This window comes from Coregonus clupeaformis, chromosome 2 (genome assembly GCF_020615455.1).
Source record: "Coregonus clupeaformis isolate EN_2021a chromosome 2, ASM2061545v1, whole genome shotgun sequence".
Lineage (NCBI taxonomy): Eukaryota > Metazoa > Chordata > Actinopteri > Salmoniformes > Salmonidae > Coregonus > Coregonus clupeaformis.
Genome location: NC_059193.1, coordinates 1,919,301 through 1,940,229, shown reverse-complemented (window position 1 = coordinate 1,940,229; position 20,929 = coordinate 1,919,301). Strand labels below are relative to the sequence as shown.

Genomic DNA, 20,929 nt, shown 5'->3' with positions numbered 1-20,929 from the left:
AGTACATTACAGTACATTACAGTACAGTACAGTACATTACATTACATTACATTACATTACAGTACATTCGAGTACATTACAGTACATTACAGTACAGTACATTACATTACAGACACACACATACACCACATGCACGCAGACACACACACACTCACATGTACAGTACATTACATTACAGTACATTACGCACACGCACACGCACACGCACACAATCCCCCTATCCCCACACACAGATCCCCCCCACCACAGACACACACACCATAAGGTGCTGCCAGATCACCTCCCCCTGCTCTAGCGGTGTAGAGTACTATGTAGTACTTGTGTTAGCTGGCTCTGTCCAGCTGTGTCAGACAGAGACCAGCTAGCTGATCAGATTGATGCTTCCCTCTATGGGGATGATGAATACCAGGACCTGGCCTCCGTGTCAGGGGGGAGGGGGTGCACAGAAAAGCCTGATGAAAAATCACCATAATTAGCTCACCACTGGCTAATGAGCTGTAATTATTTCCCGTCTCTGGGCTAAGGACAGCAGAGACACACTCACTGCACATGACAATGTATGGCTATGTAGTGTGTGCAGTCACACACTGGTAGATAGGTCATGTAGCGCATGAAGTGTAAGCAATATGCAGTACTTACAAACACTTATGGACGCACGGTCACTGATACACAGAGGCACGCACATAAGCTCAACACACACATAATCACACACTTGCAAATGCACGCACACACACTTCAATGACATTCCATGAATACCACATTCATTTCTCACCTAAGGCACTGCAGATAGGTAAGCTGGATAAAATCTCCAGGACGCTGCAGGGATGTTGTATGAATATACAATCACAGCGTTCCAGACTCACCCACTGCGTAGATAGAGATCCCACTGTCTGTGACAGCCTTGGACGGCCCATCCACCTGGTCATCCGAACGGCCGTTTGTGATCAGAACAGCAATCTGCAAACAACTAATCCAATCAAACTAGTTCTATTTTACAGTTCTACCAGAATATACAACTACAATCCGTATTTACTGAAAGGGTCTTTTCAATATTAACACACAATTGCTTAGAACTAGACAAACTAGACCAGCCCTAAGAGGAAATACCTAAATGAGTCTTTTCAATAGCGAAAGACAATAAAATAGAAATTGACTAACTAGACCTGTTCTCATAGGAAATATGAAAATTAGTATTTTAAAAGCAACTCACAATTGTATAGAACTAGACCCGCCCTAAGAGGAAATACTTAAATGAGAGTCTTTTCAATAGCGAAACACAATAACATAGAAATTGACTAACTAGACCTGTTCTCATAGGAAACGTAAACATGAGTATTTTAAAAGCAACACACAATAGCATAGAACTAGATGAACTAGATCTTCCTTCGTAGGGAGTACACTTACCCTTATTGGAAATACCACATTACCATGCATACAAAAAACAAGCCCTGTCCTTAGAGATATTTGACATGTTTTAACTCATAATTGCATGCATAATGCAATAACGCAGTGTGAGACTTAAAACACTACGGAATGATAATTCCCCATTAATAAAAATTCACTGCAGTTTGTCGAAAGTTCAGGCCCCAATCGATGGGGGGGTTAGGAGGGGGGAGGGGGTGAGAGCACATCAATATGCACCTGATGTGGCTACGGTGTGTGTGCTCCGAGTGGTGAAATCAAATATGTCAACCTAATCCTGCTCTCTCTCTCTGCCACATTAGCTGTGCTTCAGCATGACTTGCAGTGTGTGTGTGTGTGTGTGTGTGTGTGTGACTTGGAGGGCTGCGAAGAATCTCAATGACTGGCATGTTATAGCAGATGCAGCTGGGATAGTGCAGTGTAACACTTCAAGGAGAAGTGCAGTTGCTAACAGTGGAGGCTGCTGAGGGGAGGACGGCTCATAATAATGGCCGGAACGGAGCAAATAGAATCGCATCAAACACCTGGGAACCATGTGTTTGATGTTTTTGACACCATTCCACTGATTCCGCTCCAGTCATTACCACGAGCCCTTCCTCCCCAATTAAGGTGCCACCAACCTCCTGTGGTTGCTAACTATCAGATCTCACAACGCCTGGAGAAGTGTTTAACATCCCAGGAACCAATTTTGAGATGTACAGTAGTTAACCTTGGGGGTGTTGTCCCTGGTGATAGCCGCACTGAAGACATAATCCACCAGGAACTGGAGGGCGTCGCCCGTTCGACTGGCCCCGCCTTCAAAGGGGAGGTCCTTCACTGCCCTCAGGACCTCCTCTAGACTGCTGTAGTCTGTCAGGGCAATACGCATCCTGGAGACAGAAACAGAGAGAGAGACAGAGACAGAGACAGAGACAGAGACAGAGACAGAGACAGAGACAGAGAAAGAGACAGAGAGAGAGAGAGAGCAGAAGAGTCATTCCTGGGTTGTGGGTGGATCAGCCAGTCTAGACTGATTAGCAGTGAGGCTCTATGGAGCCTAACACAGACAGACCAAAAGTCCCTGAGCTTCTTTGCAACTCTGAACTGAAGTCTTTAGGAATTCACTGAAGAGGTTTTAGACACAGCCAAAGCAGTAACACCAATTATTGGCTGATTCAACCAATTATTGAAGACTATGACTAGTTAATTAGTTAAATCAGGTGTACCAAAAGCCTGCACCCACATTGGCTTTTGCAGGGTCAGATTTCCTACCCCTGGGGAGAGGGATAAAGGAATGTAAATACATAAATGTTCCTAAGTAACCTTTGCTCTTTGCGGATAACATTGCCCAACCCTGCAGACCTAACCATAGAGACCTGGGTATATCTCCGTAGACGGTGACTCCAAAGCGAATGCCCTCGGACCCCACCACGCTGTCCTGAAAGGAATGAATGATGGCCGAGATGAAGTCTTTAACCCAGGAGAAGCTGGTCTGGCCCACGCCCCACGACTCATCCACCAAGAACACAAGGTCTGCAGGCTCTGCCGTCCGACATGCTGTGGGAACAACAGATATATGGCTGGTTTAGTGTTAGGGTTGCAAAATTCCGTTAACTTTCCCAAAATTCCCATGTTTTCCAGAAATCCGGGTTGGAGGATGTTAGATTTCCTGCAGGGATGTCTGTATATTTACATTTGACATTTTAGTCATTTAGCAGACGCTCTTATCCAGAGCGACTTACAGTTAGTGAGTACCCTGCAAATGTCATGCTCTACCAACTGAGCTACACGGGACCTATATATAAGTCTGCATTCAGTATGTACGTCTCTGCATCAATTCCATTAAATATTTTAGTTGAGTGGGATTTCTCTCAGCCTAGGGGCACAATGAAGGCCAGATTAACTGAGTGTTGGCACCTGTCATGTCAGTAGAGAATAGAAGGCAAAACCAAGAAGAAAAAGACTGTCTTTATTCAAACTGAATTCCAAAGCCTTTCTTTAATGTAGCTTTATTTCACCTACTGTTCCACCTTTCATGTTTTATTCTCTGTGAAACCAGAAAAGAATGAACTGTACTGGTGCCAATGCTGGCTAAATCAAGCACCAACTCAATTGATCTGTTTCTGTCCACGCTCCAGGGTGAAGTTTCCACTAGGTACAGATCTAGGATTTCAGTTTCCTCTTTCCCAATGCTAATTTGATTTGTATTTTATTTAACCCTTAGTTTACATATTCTCATTCACAGCAACCACCTGGGGAATAGTTACAGGGGAAAGGAGGGGGGATGAATGAGCCAATTGGAAGCTAACCTTAACCATTAGTGGCGAAAATGCAAAACTGACCCACAATCAGCATCTAAGGTCAACTTCACCCTGCTGCTCTGTCAACAGTGTTTCCCCATTCTACCACAAGGTGGCAGTATACCTCCATCAAAAAGGGAAGGGGATACTTAATCAGTTGCACAACCTTCCGTATTTAACCCAAACCCTCTGAATCAAAGAGGTGCAGGGTGCTGCCTTAATCGACGGCATCGATGCCCGAAGAGCAGTTGTTGTTGTGGGTTAACTGCCTTGCTCAAGGGCAGAACGGCAGATTTTTACAACTTGCCTGCTCAGGGATTCGAACCAGAGACCTTTCAGTTACTGGCCCAACACTTTTAACCGCTAGGCTACCTGCCTCGGCAGGTAATACATTTCCATGGCCAACCTTCTGCTGTCACAGTCAGAGCACCACAAGGCTCCTATGAATGTTTAATGGCACACAAGTGAGGCGTTGAGACCATCAATATTCTGAGCACTCCAGCAATAAAACTTTAGAACAGCAATGAGGAAGGCTTAGAACAACAACATACACAGCACAAAGTGGGGCCAGCCCCCGCGTCCACTCAGACACACCCCGCGTCCACTCAGACACACACCGCGTCCACTCAGACACACCCCGCGTCCACTCAGACACACACCGCGTCCACTCAGACACACACCGCGTCCACTCAGACACACACCGCGTCCACTCAGACACACCCCGCGTCCACTCAGACACACACCGCGTCCACTGAGACACACACCGCGTCCACTCAGACACACACCGCGTCCACTCAGACACACACCGGGCGGTTGAATAGGTGTTGGTTCTCTTTGCATAAACACACACACTTGAAAAGATGCACACATGTTTGCATGAACCGTATTACTTTCCATATTATCCACACACTCTCTCGCACACACCCCGATTACCCTACCAACCACCTACTCTCACACACACACACACACACACACAAACAGTCTACACACACACATTCTCCCTGTCAGTGCCCCAGTATTACATATGCAATAAACCACACTGTGACAGAATAGATTACAACAGGGAATAGAAGATCAGGTCCAGTGATTGTGCTGTATGGTGATAACTCAGCCTCTCTCCTTTCCCCTTGTCTTCTATTTCACTCCCTCGCCTTTCCTCTCCTCTTTTATCCTACCCTTCCTTGGCCGCCGTCCCAGGATTCAGTGGGGGTGACATATGTCCCGGCTCAACGCGGACCAGCACTCTGCTCCTGTTCACAAAACTATATCCTGCATTCCACAGGAGTCAGGAGACTAAGTATCAGAGGGAACCGTTTGGGAGACTACACCGACAAACTGCCTCCACTGCCTCTGGCCACATTGCCATGTAATGAACTTTCACAGGTCATGGGAAACGACAGTGTGAGTCAGCACCGAGCACGGTTCCTAAGTCAAGCTTCACAAAGGCAGCAAACCAAGCCAAGGCATGGAAAGTTCTTCCATTAGTTTAGTATAATATGTAGTATCAGTGTAAACTTTTTACCCTCCAAATGGAGGACGTGAACTATGGAACACAGCAGCAGAGATCAGCAAAGCATACACTGACTGACAGACTGAATGACGGACTGAAGGACGGACAGATAGACTGAAGGACTGGTGGACGGATGGACGGACAGACTGACTGAAGGACGGACAGACATACGGACAGAAGGACTGGCGGAATGGAGGACGGATGGACAGACAGACTGACTTAAGGAAGGACGGACAGACGGAAAGGCAGACAGGCAGACAGACAGGCAGACAGACAGACAGACAGACAGAGAGACTGATTGACAGAGAGACTGACTGACAGACTGAGAGACAGGCAGACAGACAGACAGAGAGGAAAAATATAAATTGTCCAGACAGACAAACAGACAGACAGATAGACAGACAGACTGAGGAGAAAAATATCAATTGTCCAGACTCTATACTGTGTCTGTACTGGCAGGTGAGAACCACATGCCTAGAATGGCTAGACAACACATGGTGAAGGGTCATTATAGTTCAGTATCTGTCGTACTGAACCTGTTGTCTACCTAGTTGCTACATACCATCATCTAGCAATACAGTACAGTCAATAGTCTATTCATTGTTCATTCACTACACTCTAATATTGGAACATAATAACTTGGATCCATGTGTGACTCCTTGACAAAACAGAACAAGCCCCAAGAATGACAACTGTTAGTACTCCAATGATAACTTTCCATACAGGCTATAGTCCTGAGTTTGTTTCTCTAGTTTCAACACAGCTGCCAGCCAGGCTGGTGTATTTGACAAGAATCCACCTGCTCACCATCTAAGTTCTACTTTGGGGAAAGGGTAACATCAGGGCCGAATTAAAACATATTTAAATGCATTTAATCTCACAGAACATGAGAGTAATTGACGTTGGGGTTTAAATCAAGTTGACTCTAAAGCCTTCTGTCAGTCAAACACTGTAAGCATAGAATTATAGTACTGCAGCAAATTCAAGGGGTAGCCTGATCGGGACTCAAACCCAGGTCCCTGCGATTGTCAGTCCAGCACCTTAGCCATTACACTGAATGGTCAGAAACTCGTGACGAGGTTGTTAGGTGTTGCACAAATGTTGTTTCATTACAATAGTTGGAAAGTACAAAAAATGCATCACTGGCTGCCAATCCGATTCCACCCTGAGAGTCAACTTTAACCATCTGATTGGCTAATTTAATCTTCCATGGTATCCAAGCACATCTGAAGCTGTGTACAGTAATCCTCTAGCAGACGTGTTTGATTTAGCTTGATGTTTGCACTTTTGGGACTATGCCATTGGTTCCGATGTACCGGCCAAACCAAATGAAGCCCAGCTCAAGTATTAGCAAATATTTGACATATATATTTGACCCAGGTGCGATGTACAGTACCAAACCTAAGGCCGAGATTTGACTGTCTGTCAGACAGTTGACTGTAGTGGTGAACAGGAGGCTGCCAGATATTAAGAATGCCCTGTCTAACGATAGAAGATGAGAAACAACACTGTGTCTGAGTTTGCCTCACTGTCTACCTGCCTAGTCCATCCAGGTGTGTAGACATGTGGAGAGAGAGAGAGAGAGAGAGAGAGAGAGAGAGAGAGAGAGAGAGAGAGAGAGAGAGAGAGAGAGAGAGAGAGAGAGAGAGAGAGAGAGAGAGAGAGAGAGACGGGAGAGAAACGGAGAGAGAGAGAGAGAGAGAGAGAGAAGACATGTTGAGAAAGCTGAAGAAAGGGAATGGTCAGGAGAGAAATGGTGACAGGGAGGGGGAGAGAGAGAGAGAGGGATGAGAGAGAGAGGGATGAGAGAGAGAGGGAGAGAGAGAGAGAGGGATGGAGAGAGAGATGGAGAAAGAGAGAGAGAGAGATGAGGATGAGAGAGAGAGGGAGAGCGAGAGGGATGGAGAGAGAGAGAGATGGAGAGAGAGAGAGGGATGAGAGAGAGGGAGAGAGAGAGAGAGGGATGGAGAGAGATGGAGAGGGAGAGAGAGAGAGGCAGAGAGAGGGATGGAGAGAGAGAGGCAGAGAGAGGGAGAGAGGGATGGAGAGAGAGAGAGGGATGGAGAGAGAGAGAGGCAGAGAGAGGGATGGAGAGAGAAAGAGAGGTCAAATCCAATACCTTCTGCCTGTGCAATGACCTCCTGGTGGGAGAGAGACAGGGACAGCATAAAAATCCACAAGCAGGAGTGGCCCATGCTCTGTCCTCCTCTCCTCTTCTATCCCTCCTTCTCCTCCTCTTCTCTCCTGTTCCTGGTCCTCCTCTCCCAAGATTTCCTCCGACAGATCCACTCCTCTTTAAGATTCAGCTCAGACTCTTCTCTCTTTTCTGAAACCAACAAAGTTAAACAGTTAAACAAGGCCCATACATGAGTGTTTGCTACATAACACTATCATATGTTGAATCAAATTGATCCCAGGTCTACCGTTCAGCAGGTTAGGCCAGCAGGAGGACATCCTCAAGGTCTTAGGGAGACAATTGGCCTTACAAGTCTCAGGCAGGGCTATCTCTTCATGAGAGTATGATTCACAATAATCTCTGCTACACTTACATATAACTACATTCAGCTGACTAATTTGTGGCCTATGCAGGAATCAACACCATACTCCATAAGGAACTGAGAACCACCCCGATAGTAAAATATTCACGAAATCAAAGCCATGACATTTCAGATGGTGAATCATGCCCATCCCTTTCAGTAGCTAACAGTCAGTGCGTTGTACCAAGGTTGTTACTATGGAGACTGTTGACAGCTCCCTTGAAACAAGCTAAGCAATTAGGCACAATGAACATTCACCATCTCACAGTGAACAACACTAATATATCATGTGATGTCACGAGAGGCTGTGTCCTGGAGGGACGTTACATCCCCCTGAGGTGGCTGCAAACCCAGACAGCTATGGCTCCATCTGCTGGTATGGTCGGGAACTCCACCCCTCTATGGCCAATCTTCCCACGCAGCTGAAACAAATCAGGAGCTGATGAGCTGAAGGTTTTGGAAGGGAAGAGACACACTGAGGGAGTGTGTGGGGGGTGAAGAAACACAGTCTCCAACCTGGGCTCTCTGGAGGACAAGAGTGCTGCACGTCCACTTCCATGAGGAATATAAGGATTTGGAGATACTTACCTTTGGGAAATACTCACCTTTGGATATATGCACCTGTGGAAATACGTGAGAGACATTTGGAAGGACTTTTTGCTGGGTTGGCCACTAGCTGCAACGTGGACTACAGTAAGGCTGGGGAAAAGTTATCTGAGCGAGTGAGAATTATGATTTTGGATGTGGAAGAGACATCCCTGAACTGTTAACCCTTAAAGAGCCACAAGAGAACAGAATTTTGTTATATTTTCGTTAATTTCCCAAGACCTATAATAAAATCCTTGTTTTGTTTGAACCTTGTCTCCTTGCACTACTTGAGCAATCCCGCTGAAAGCTGTGTAGCCTCTCGTGACGTCACAATCACTATACGGGTCCTGAGTTTTTCCTGACAATGTGACCTGATCAAATTATGAGATCAAGTTACAGCCTATAACTACAGTGCATTCGGAAAGTATTCAGACCCCTTGACTATTTCCACATTTTGTTACATTACAACCTTATTCTAAAATGGATCAAATAAAACATTTTCCTCATCATTCTACACACAATACCTCCATAATGACAAAGTGAAAACAGGTTTTGCAAAATTTTAGCAAAAGCATAAATAATAAAAAACAGAAATACCTTATTTACATAATTATTCACACCATTTGCTATGAGACTCGAAATTGAGCTCAGGTGCATCCTGTTTCCATTGATCATCCTTGAGATGTTTCTACAACTTGATTGGAGTCCACCTGTGGAATTCAATTGATTGGAAATTATTTGGAAAGGCACACACCTGTCTATATAAGGTCCCACAGTTGACAGTGCATGTCAGAGAAAAAAACAAGCCTTGAGATCGAAGGAATTGTCCGTAGAGCTCCGAGACAGGATTGTGTCGAGGCACAGATCTGGGGAAGGGTACCAAAGAACACAGTGGCCTCCATCATTCTTAAATGGAAGAAGTTTGGAACCACCAAGACTCTTCCTAGAGCTGGCCACCTGGCCAAACTGAGCAATCGGGGGAGAAGGGCCTTGGTCAGGAATGTGACCAAGAACCCGATGGTCAGTCTGACAGAGCTCCAGAGATCCTCTGTGGAGATGGGAGAACCATCCAGAAGGACAACCACCTCTGCAGCACTCCACCAATCAGGCCAGAAGGAAGCCACTCCTCAGTAAAAGGCACATGACTTGGAGTTTGCCAAAAGGCACCTAAAGACTCTCAAACCATGAGAAACAAGATTCTCTGGTCTGATGAAACCAAGATTGAACTCTTTAGCCTGAATGCCAATTGTCACGTCTGGAGGAAACCTGGCACCATCCCTACGGTGAAGCATGGTGGTGGCAGCATCATGCTGTGGGGATGTTTATCAGCGGCAGGGTTGGGAGACTAGTCAGGATTGAGGGAAAGATGAACGGAGCAAAGTACAGAGAGCTCCTTGATGAAAACCTGCTCCAGAGCGCTCAGGACCTCAAACTGGGGCGAAGGTTCACCTTCCAACAGGACAACGACCTTAAGGACACAGCCAAGACAACGCAGGAGTGGCTTCGGGACAAGTCTCTGAATGTTCTTGAGTGGCCCAACCAGAGCATGAACATCTCTGGAGAGACCTGAAAATAGCTGTGCAGCAACGCTCCCCATCCAACCTGACAGAGCTTGAGAGGATATGCAGAGAAGAATGGGAGAAACTCCCCAAATACAGTTGTGCCAAGCTTGTAGCGTCATACCCAAGAAGACTCAAGGCTGTAATTGCTGCCAGAGGTGCTTCAACAAAGTACTGAGTAAAGGGTCTGAATATTTATGTAAATGTGATATTTCAGTATTATTTTTCTTCTGCACTGAAAGGCCCAGATTTTTCCCAAGCCAACTTCCTGGTCCTGATCATTATATTCCATATAGTCTAGACTGTATAACCATCCCTTCAAAATCAAGGTCATCTGGAATGGGAGCCGTAGCATCTACCTCAACTTTGGGGCCTAACTGGCCTGCCACGGACCCCCAGACCAGAACACCTATCTTGGTGAGGAGATTAGTCGAGCCCCCTGCCCTGAGGCCTTCTCCCACTCATAGCCCTGGAACTCACTGACCAGGTCAGATTAATCCCTAAGCTAGGCTAAGACATCATAGCTAATTGTTTCCTGTGTGTGTGTGTGTGTGTGTGTGTGTGTGTGTGTGTGTGTGTGTGTGTGTGTGTGTGTGTGTGTGTGTGGACACCCTGACCCTATAGCAAATCTGTAATAGAACCCACGTGTGTACAATCGATATCCTCCTGTCAACCAGTGTGTGTGTGTGTGTGTGTGTGTGTGTGTGTGTGTGTGTTTGCATGTTGAGTTTGATCGCGACACCAAAGCAAATCTGTAGTAACAGACATCCGTGTCCAGTTCTTATCTCCACCTGTGCGTGCATCTGTGTATATGTGTGTCCACGTGTGTGTGTTTGTATATGTGTGGTGTGTGTATGTGTGTCTGTGTGTCAGCGTTTCTTTATGTGGTCCATAATCTACAATCTAATAGATAGCAGGTTCTCTGTGACCAGACCCTGAAATATGGTTTCCTTTGCATTAAAATACATGTCGCGGCCATGCACTAGCAATACATTTCAAAGAGGAGAAGTGTGTCTGGTGAAAACCTAAGCATTCCTCCCAGTAATCAGGCCTGCGAAAGAATATGAAGGTAAATTGGGTCTGCATTCCAAGGTTAATGATTGGAGGAAACAATCTCTCCCTTCAGGAGACTCGCGCACGCACGCACACACACACACTAAAACATGAATGCGCACACACACACACACACACTCCCTTCAGAAGAGAAAGTGCATGCATTCCAGGTCATGGAGTCCAAGGAAGGAGAGCGTACCCTCAAGGCTACTCTACATTTCAGGCCAATTGTAATTTTCTATCTGCTTTGCTGACGTGACATTAAAGGTGCTTCTGCAAAGACGCTTCAGATACATTTAAAGGACAACATTTCTGATCCTTAAGAGTCTATTGATGCACCCCCTGGGTCAATCTAAGTAACATAATAAAAAGAATCCCATCAAATTCTGTCCGTTTAAGCTAGAGATATCAGGGTTTTTGCATGGGCTGAGTCTCAATCGACCGCATCCGGGTATGTCGGCCTTCCGCATCTGTGGTGGGAGATGGCCGAGTTACAGCGGTGTTTGTCAGACCATGAGACATCCCGAAAATAAAATAGCTAAATGACCGTCTTAAAACAATTCCATATGTTAGCTTACACTTTTAGAGGTTGTGAAAAGGTCAATAGATTAGCTATGGTGAGGTTGTGATTTTAGATGGTTTTATAGTATCTCTGTATTTCTGCCTTTCCCTACAGTGGGTGTGTGTGTGTGTGTGTGTGTGTGTGTGTGTGTGTGACGTGTTTAACTATTCTTGTGGAGACCAGAAGTCCCCACAAGAATAGTAAACAAACAAAAATTTGACCAACTGGGGACATTTTGTTGGTCCTCACAAGGTCAAGTGCTATTTCTAGGGGGTTTAGGGTTAAGGTTAGAATTAGTGTTAGGGTTAGAATTACGTTAAGGGTTAGGGTTAGGAACTAGGGTTAGTTTTAGGGTTAGGGTTAGGGTTAGGAGATAGGGTTAGGGTTAGGGTTAGGGTTAGGAGCTAGGGTTAGGTTTGGGTTAGGGAAAATAGGATTTTGAATGGGACTGAATTGTGTGTCCCCACAAGGTTAGCTGTACAAGACTGTCAGTGTGTGTGTGTGTGTGTGTGTGTGTGTGTGTGTGTGTGTGTCAAGTCTGTCTTAGCTCAGCTACCACACACTAGTAAATACAGATACCAGATTTTTTTTTTTTTTTTTCACCTTTATTTAACCAGGTAAGCCAGTTGAGAACAAGTTCTCATTTACAACTGCGACCTAGCCAAGATAAAGCATAGCAGTGCGATAAAAACAACAACACAGAGTTACATATGGGGTAAAAAAACATAAAGTCAAAAAATACAACAGAAAATATATATACAGTGTGTGCGAATGTAGCAAGTTATGGAGGTAAGGCAGATAGAGCTACACCTCCCCCTAAACACCACTCTCCATCACCCCATCTCTCAATCTCTCCATCACCCCATCTCTCAATCTCTCCATCACCCCATCTCTCAATCTCTCCATCACCCCATCTCTCAATCTCTCCATCACCCCATCTCTCAATCTCTCCATCACTCCGTCAAAACATTCATCCATCCATCAAAACATCCATCCCTCCATCAAAACATCCATCCCTCCTTCATAACATCCATACCTCCATCAAAAACATCCATCCATCCATCAAAGCATCCATCAATCCATCCCTCCATCAAAACATCCATCCCTCCTTTTACATTTTACATTTTAGTCATTTAGCAGACGCTCTTATCCAGAGCGACTTACAGGAGCAATTAGGGTTAAGTGCCTTGCTCAAGGGCACATCGACAGATTTTTCACCTAGTCGGCTCGGGGATTAGAACCAGCGACCTTTCGGTTACTGGCACAACGCTCTTAACCACTAAGCTACCTGCCGCCCCATAACCCTCCCTCCTTCATAACATCCATACCTCCATCAAAACATCCATCCATCAATCAATCCATCCATCAAAACATCCATCCCTCCATCAAAACATCCATCCCTCCATCAAAACATCCATCAATCCATCCCTCCATCAAAACATCCATCCCTCCTTCATAACATCCATACCTCCATCAAAACATCCATCCATCCATCAAAGCATCCATCAATCAATCCATCCATCAAAACATCCATCCATCAAAGCATCCATCAATCCATCCCTCCATCAAAACATCATCCATCAAAACATTCATCCCTCCTTCATAACCTCCATCACTCCATCAAAACATCCACCCCTCCATCAAAACATCCATCCTTCCATCCTGCTACATCCCCATCACCTCTCTAGACCATATCAGATCAACTCTAGATCAAAATTAAATCCTAACATTTTCCCCCATAGTTTTATTTCACAGCACTTTGAAGGCCTGGACAGAACGTCAGGGCGTTTGATTGTTTGAGGCATGTTGAGTTTACAGCCACTCAGATGGGAGAGCTGCCAGAGGTTACACTACACAACACCTCTCCATTCACATACCAATCCAAGCCAGTCCTGTCTCTGCTTGTATCCTGCTACATACTTTACATGTTAAAGTGTAGAAACTTGAAGTTGTAGAAACCTGACATCAGCTTACAGATGACAACAGGAACATAATCCAGCAGCAACAGGAAATGTGAATTATTATGTGGATTATAATTAATGGACATTTTTGTTGGGGTTGATACATTTCTCGTTAGGGAAAATAAAGTCTGAAATTTCAAAGTGGAAATTACAAACTTTTGAAGCCTTTTAAAAACTAAAATACACTACAAGTTTGAAAATTCTCAGCAACAAATGAGTGATCAAATGTAGATCTGTATGTCATAGTCACAAGCCACAGACAGTAAGGCAAACTGGGTTGCAGCAACGCATCCTTCTACATCTACAGTAAGGGAAGGTTTCCCCAACCCTTTTACTAGACTGAAAAAGCTCAATGGTGAGTCTCCATTGAAAGTGCTTCTTTTTCTTCAGGAGTAGGCTTAATCTGGGGCTGCCTTATGAGTCATCTGCTGAATAAAGTGTATCTCTCTGTGTAAAGTAGGCCTTTGTACTAATCCTGGGTTGGTGTTGCACGTTGGAACTTTCCCTACATCTTTCCCCAAGTCACACTGTGAAGACATCTGTAGCTCAAGTACTTTCAAGCATTTGAAAGTACTTGACATATTATGTAATGTACTTACCAAGGTCTGCAATGATGTAAGTGTATACAGCATTGGACTCTTAATCAGCAATGGACCAGGCCTTACTCTGAAGATGCAGAAGGGGCATTTCTGCAAAGGCTACACTCACAAACAGGTCAGCAGCACTCAGCAACCTCTGACAACGTCCCTGCAACTATCTCACAATGCAATCACTTGTGTCCAGCCTGGTATCCTCACATTAGCACTGTAGAGGGTAGTGTGTCTGTCTGGCCCCAGTTAGTGTACTACAGCTCAGAGTGGATTAAAGGTGGAGGATACAAAACACATCTCTCTCTCTCTCTCTCTCTCTCTCTCTCTCTCTCTCTCTCTCTCTCTCTCTCTCTCTCTCTCTCTCTCTCTCTCTCTCTCTCTCTCTCTCTCTCCCTCTCCCCCTCTCTCTCTCTCTCCCTCCCTCCCTCCCTCCCTCCCTCTCTCCCTCCCCCCCCACAAGTCCAACTGCATGTCAGTTATTTCTACATAATGGCATTTTCCACTTCACAGAGGATTATCCCTGTAGGTGTGAAATTGGGAGCAGTGAAAAGGCACACACACACACGCACACACACACAAACACACACAGACATAGTGTGTGTGTACACCGACATAGGGTAGAAACACAAGCATGTGTGTATGTTTGTGTGTGTGCACAGACATATTGTAAAAACACGTGTTTATGCATGCACACACACCAACTGCCTCAAGCTGTAGTGTCTATGTGATTTCCAGATATTAGGATATGTAATATCATCAAGATAAACATGCACACGAAATACACATTACATTTACATTTACATTTTAGTCATTTAGCAGACGCTCTTATCCAGAGCGACTTACAGTTAGTGCATACATTATTTTTTTTCATACCCCCTGTGGGAATCGAACCCACAACCCTGACGTTGCAAACGCCATGCTCTATCAACTGAGCTACATCCCACATGCATGTGCACGCACGCACACACACGTGCACGCACGAATGCACACATACAATACAATCCTTACTATTAACAAGTAATGCCTCATTAAGATACCCATTATTCACCACTTCCTGATGCTAGTTATTCTATACAGACGTGTCTTTACATGGGGAGTTCCTTATAGTACACTCCAGTCCCATCACATAATGCTGCAGCTCTCAGACACAACAGTGACCTTGATGTGCTAATGCTATCTAGAACCTTTAAGGGTTCTTCGGCTGTCCCCATAGGAGAACCCTTTGAATAACCCTTTTTGGTTCAAGGTATAACCCTTTTGGGTTCCATCTAGAAGGGTTCTACATGGAACCCAAAAGGGTTATTACAGGAACCAAAAAGGGTTGTATATGGAGCCAAAAAGTGCTCTCCTATGGGGACAGTCAATGAACCCTTTTAGAACCCTTTTTTCTAAGTGTGATCCTGTGCATGCATCACCTCTACACAAGTGTGGATATGGCAGTAGCAGTATGCAACAGGTTATTTGCTTTAATGCTACAATGCACTTCCCTCTTCCCTCAGACATTATGTTTAAAAGCATGAGTAATGCTGGGAATTTGCAGCCTAAAAGCTCTCAATAAATTCCTGAACTTAAAGTGGGGGAGAGGCTCCTTAAACACATTATATAGATATAAATGCTTCCATTTTCTGCCCACGCCTTTTCAGCTGCATTAGCTCTGCTAGTTTGGCTGCAGTGTCTCTCTCTATCTCTCGCTCTTTGAAAACTATATTGAGTGGAACGGCACGTTCAGAAAATAACAGTTTTCAAATTTGTTCCACAATTACCAGACTGTAGCTGGGTGTTACCTTTAGAGCTGGCAGAGACAGTGGGTGCTTCCCAGATGACACACTATTCCCTATATAGTGCACTACTTTTCTAGTCAAATGTAGTGAACTATATAAAGAGTAGGGTGCCATTTGACACATACCCAGTAAGAGACAGTGAATGCAATGGGCCCACTCACAGAGCCCCTAAAAGCCTTGCTACTTACTTACCTCTCCAGGGATAGGAAACATCCTCTTGTTCTGGCAACTTGTTCTGGCAACTGCTGCTTGCTGCTCTCTCCGGGTTTCCAGGTTGTGAGAGAAAAAATTCCCTGAGAAAAAGTTTAGAAGTGCCCACAGGTAAGAAGAAAGAATCCGAGATGTTATTGTATTGTATTCCGTAAAAGACACTCACATACAGTAGATTGTGTACTGTGTGTGAGAGATGGAGTGTGTGTGTGTAGGTAGAGTGAATGAATGAGACACACACTTTACCCCAGAGCTCCTCTGTTGTAACGCTGAACAGTTAGAGAGGGGGTGTGTGGAGCTGCTGTAACCTGTTGGCTCACACTCCGAGAGAGAGAAAGAGAGAGACAGACAGAGATAGAGAAAGAGAGAGAGAAAGAAGGAGAGAGAGTTATTGATGTGTGTTTCTTGACCCTGACAGGAATGTATTACTACCTTTTACCTCCATTCACTCATTCCCTGTCTCCCTGCTCCCTTCTTTCTCTGTCTCTCTGCTCCCTTCTTTCTCTGTGTGTGTGTGTGTGTGTGTGTGTGTGTGTGTGTGTGTGTGTGTGTGTGTGTGTGTGTGTGTGTGTGTGTGTGTGTGTGTGTGTGTGTGTGTGTGTGTGTGTGTGGATTAGTAAGGATTCAGCCCTACCCTCCATGGAGCAGGAGCAGTGAATTAGCCAGGTGACACTCATAAAGATTCAGAAACCACATAGTCCCACTTCATTAATAAAAGTATGATTGACTCCTTCCTTGGCCTTAGGAGTCAGATGAATCTTCCTAATCTAGAAAACCAACAGTTATTGTTTATCAAAGTTGTTTACACAAAGAGCTATACAAATACAATCCATTATTATCAGGCGTGGGAATCAAGGATCCATGTCTGTCACGACTTCCTCCGAAGCTGCCCCCTCTCCTTGTTCGGGCAGGCTTCGTCGTTCATCGTCACCGGCCTTCTAGCCACTGACGCTCCTCATCTCATCATTCCATTTGTTTTGTCTTGTTTATTACACACACCTGGTTCATATCCCCTCATCAGTACCTGTATACGTGTTCCCTCTGCCCCCTTTGTGTGTGATTGTTTATTGTGGAGCTTATTATAGCTCGGTGGAGCTCTTTGTATTGTGTATCGCTGGGATATTCACCCGTTTGCCTTGTTGTTTTCCAGTGCGCCGTATTTCTGCACTGGAGTGTTTTACGCATTGCTGCGTACCGCTGTGTTACGGATTAAACCATTTATTCTGTGATTTACCCTCCTCAGGGAAGTTTTCCATCCTTGCTACTGTGTTGCTGCTTGCTCTTTGGGAGTCTAGGCTGGGTTACTGGCACTTTGTGAATAATGTATTTGGGAAAACATGGGTAAATAAGGCTTTAATTAGATTTGGGAACACAAATTAACTTCAGGAGAGCTGTAACAGTATGATAAACAAGAATTCACAATGAAATACAACAGAGGTATCTACTGTGTCAACTCTCATCCCACTCTAATTTATACCTGCATTTACATTTTAGTAATTTAGCAGACGCTCTTATCCAGACCGACTTACCGGAGCAATTAGGGTTAAGTGCCTTGCTCAAGGGCACATCGACAGATTTTTCACCTAGTCGGCTCGGGATTCGAACAAAATTCTGGCTAAGGTCAAATAAGGTTGGTGAAGCTATGTACCTGGTAATATAAACTGGGTGGTTTGAGCCCTGAATGCTGATGGGCTGACAGCCGTGGTATATCAGACCGTATACCACGGGTATGACAAAACATTTATTTTTACTGTTCTAATTACGTTGGTAATCGGTTTATAATAGCAATAAGGCACCTCGGGGGTTTGTGGAATATGGCCAATATACCACGGCTAAGGGCTGTATCCAGGCACTCCGCGTCGTGCATAAGAACAGCCCTTAGCCGTGGTATATTGGCCATATACCACACCCCCTCGTGCCTTATTGCTTAAATATACCTCTGTTTAAAGGCCATATTCCCACACATAAAAACATAAAAACAGGGACCAACACTATCTTCTCCAGAAGATAAAAAAGTGAACAAATCAATCAAGTTTTGATGAGAAGCTAAACCTAACCCTTTCTGCAGGATGCTCTGTTTGACAAGCCGAGGTAGTTCAGTGAGGTCATCTTTAATGGCCGACCATAGGAATGGGGCTACTGGGTTTATAGGGTCTCGCCAGCTGTCAGCCATGACACACTATAACTCAACACATACTGGTCACAGACCCTGACAGAACCTTCTCTCTGACTGCGTCCTAAATGGCACCCTATAGGTCCTGTTCAAAAGCAGTACACTATATAGGGAATAGGGTTCCATTTGGGATGGAACCTCTGTCTCTCAGCATAATGGGTGACACTACAAAAGCTGCTCCTATTTAGATTCAGCGAACCACTTTGGACTTTACTTTTGCTGTCAAAAACATGAAAGTCATTCAGACTAATGCTCAAGAAGCAGAAGAGGACAAGGAACTTGCAGATTTCCATCTTATCACAGATGTTGATATTGGAAAAGTACACCCTCTATATCCACATCTATTGTCCCTCTGGTTTAGTGGAGCCCCGTATCTACAGTAGGGGGTCAAATAGCCTGGCTATCCTGGTTTCATTTATGGGTCACCTTGCACCAGCGAGAGTACAGAAATGCTTTATGATTTAGAGGCCTATGTTAATGTCCTATTGTGCTACTTGGTGAAGCAGGGAGCTGGACAGGAATTGGGGTAAAGGTAGCCATTAGCCAATGCTTGGTGATGTTAACAGTGTCCTGTAGTGCAACTTGAATGAATGACTCCTGGGCTACACAACCCAAAACACCCTTCTATTTTCTACCAAGAGTTGAGGAGGCCAGATTTGTCATTTTGTACAGTAGTGTTACATCATCAAGTAGTCGGCTGAGGTCAAAGGCCCTTCTCTTCTCCCACTAGCACTGACTTCACTGATAAATACTTTGTTGAGGGAAAATCTACTTGATACGATTGTGATGTGTTGTTGTCTCACCTAGCTACCTTGAGATGAATGCACTGTAAGTCACTCTGGATCAGAGCGTCTGCTAAATGACTAACATGTCAAATATAAATGTAAGAGAGGGATAGGAGGAAGGGGAGTTCCATGAGCACCAACAACTCAGTACCTATACCTTCTATAGCCTGGCCTAAGGCTGTCTGACTGAACACCCCTGGTGTCCTACTGCTGACCCCAGGACACTTTGGGAGAGGTCAGTAGTAGCTACCTGGTGTCCTACTGCTGACCCCAGTGTGAGGAGGGGAGGAGATGAGGGGTGTGAGGAGGGGGACAGATGAGGGGTGTTAGAAGGGGGAGAGATGAGGGGTGAGAAGAGGGTGAGAGATGAGGGGTGTTAGAAGGGGGAGAGATGAGGGGTGTGAGGAGGGGGAGAGATGAGGGGTGTTAGAAGGGGGGAGAGATGAGGGGTGTGAGGAGGGGGAGAGATGAGGGGGTGTGAGGAGGGGGAGAGATGAGGGGTGTTAGGAGGGGGGGAGATGAGGGGTGTGAGGAGGGGGAGAGATGAGGGGGTGTTAGAAGGGGGGAGAGATGAGGGGTGTTGGGAGGGGGAGAGATGAGGGGTGTGAGGAGGGGGAGAGATGAGGGGTGTTAGGAGGGGGAGAGATGAGGGGTGTTAGGAGGGGAGAGATGAGGGGTGTTGGGAGGGGGAGAGATGAGGGGTGTGAGGAGGGGGAGAGATGAGGGGGTGTTAGGAGGGGGAGAGATGAGGGGTGTGAGGAGGGGGACAGATGAGGGGTGTTAGAAGGGGAGAGATGAGGGGTGTTAGGAGGGGGAGAGATGAGGGGGTGTTGGGAGGGGGAGAGATGAGGGGTGTTGGGAGGGGGAGAGATGAGGGGTGTTAGAAGGGGGAGAGATGAGGGGTGTTAGGAGGGGGAGAGATGAGGGGTGTTGGGAGGGGAGAGATGAGGGGTGTTGGGAGGGGGAGAGATGAGGGGTGTTGGGAGGGGGAGAGATGAGGGGTGTTGGGAGGGGAGAGATGAGGGGTGTTGGGAGGGGAGAGATGAGGGGTGTGAGGAGGGGAGAGATGAGGGGTGTTGGGAGGGGGAGAGATGAGGGGTGTTGGGAGGGGGAGAGATGAGGGGTGTGAGGAGGGGAGAGATGAGGGGTGTGAGGAGGGGGAGAGATGAGGGGTGTTAGAAGGGGGAGAGATGAGGGGTGTTAGGAGGGGGAGAGATGAGGGGTGTTGGGAGGGGGAGAGATGAGGGGTGTTGGGAGGGGGAGAGATGAGGGGTGAGAGGAGGGGGAGAGATGAGGGGTGTGAGGAGGGGGAGAGATGAGGGGTGTTAGAAGGGGGAGAGATGAGGGGTGTTAGGGAGGGGGAGAGATGAGGGGTGTTGGAAGGGGGAGAGATGAGGGGTGTTGGGAGGGGGAGAGATGAGGGGGGTGAGGAGGGGGAGAGATGAGGGGTGTTAGGAGGGGGAGAGATGAGGGGTGTTAGGAGGGGGAGAGATGAGGGGTGTGAGGAGGGGGAGAGATGAGGGGTGTGAGGAGGGAGAGATGAGGGGTGTGAGGAGGGGGAGAGATGAGGGGTGTGAGGAGGGGGAGAGATGAGGGGTGTTGGGAGGGGGAGAGATGAGGGGTGTTAGGAGGGGGAGAGATGAGGGGTGTGAGGAGGGGGAGAGATGAGGGTGTTAGGAGGGGGAGAGATGAGGGGTGTTAGGAGGGGGGAGAGATGAGGGGTGTGAGGAGGGGGAGAGATGAGGGGTGTGAGGAGGGGGAGAGATGAGGGGTGTTAGAAGGGGGAGAGATGAGGGGTGTGAGGAGGGGGAGAGATGAGGGGTGTGAGGAGGGGGACAGATGAGGGGTGTTAGAAGGGGGAGAGATGAGGGGTGTGAGGAGGGGGAGAGATGAGGGGTGTTAGAAGGGGGAGAGATGAG

At 46.2% G+C, this 20,929-nt stretch overlaps 1 long non-coding RNA gene across 1 annotated transcript; it reads right to left on the bottom strand.

Moving 5' to 3' along the window:
- Window positions 1-2,805: 2,805 nt before the first annotated feature.
- LOC121555540 lies at window positions 2,806-16,126 on the bottom strand. Its single transcript, XR_005997941.1, has 3 exons — window positions 16,035-16,126; window positions 7,331-7,537; window positions 2,806-2,958 (listed from the first exon to the last, which is right to left on the bottom strand). It is a non-coding gene; the product is annotated as an uncharacterized LOC121555540 (long non-coding RNA).
- Window positions 16,127-20,929: the final 4,803 nt, after the last annotated feature.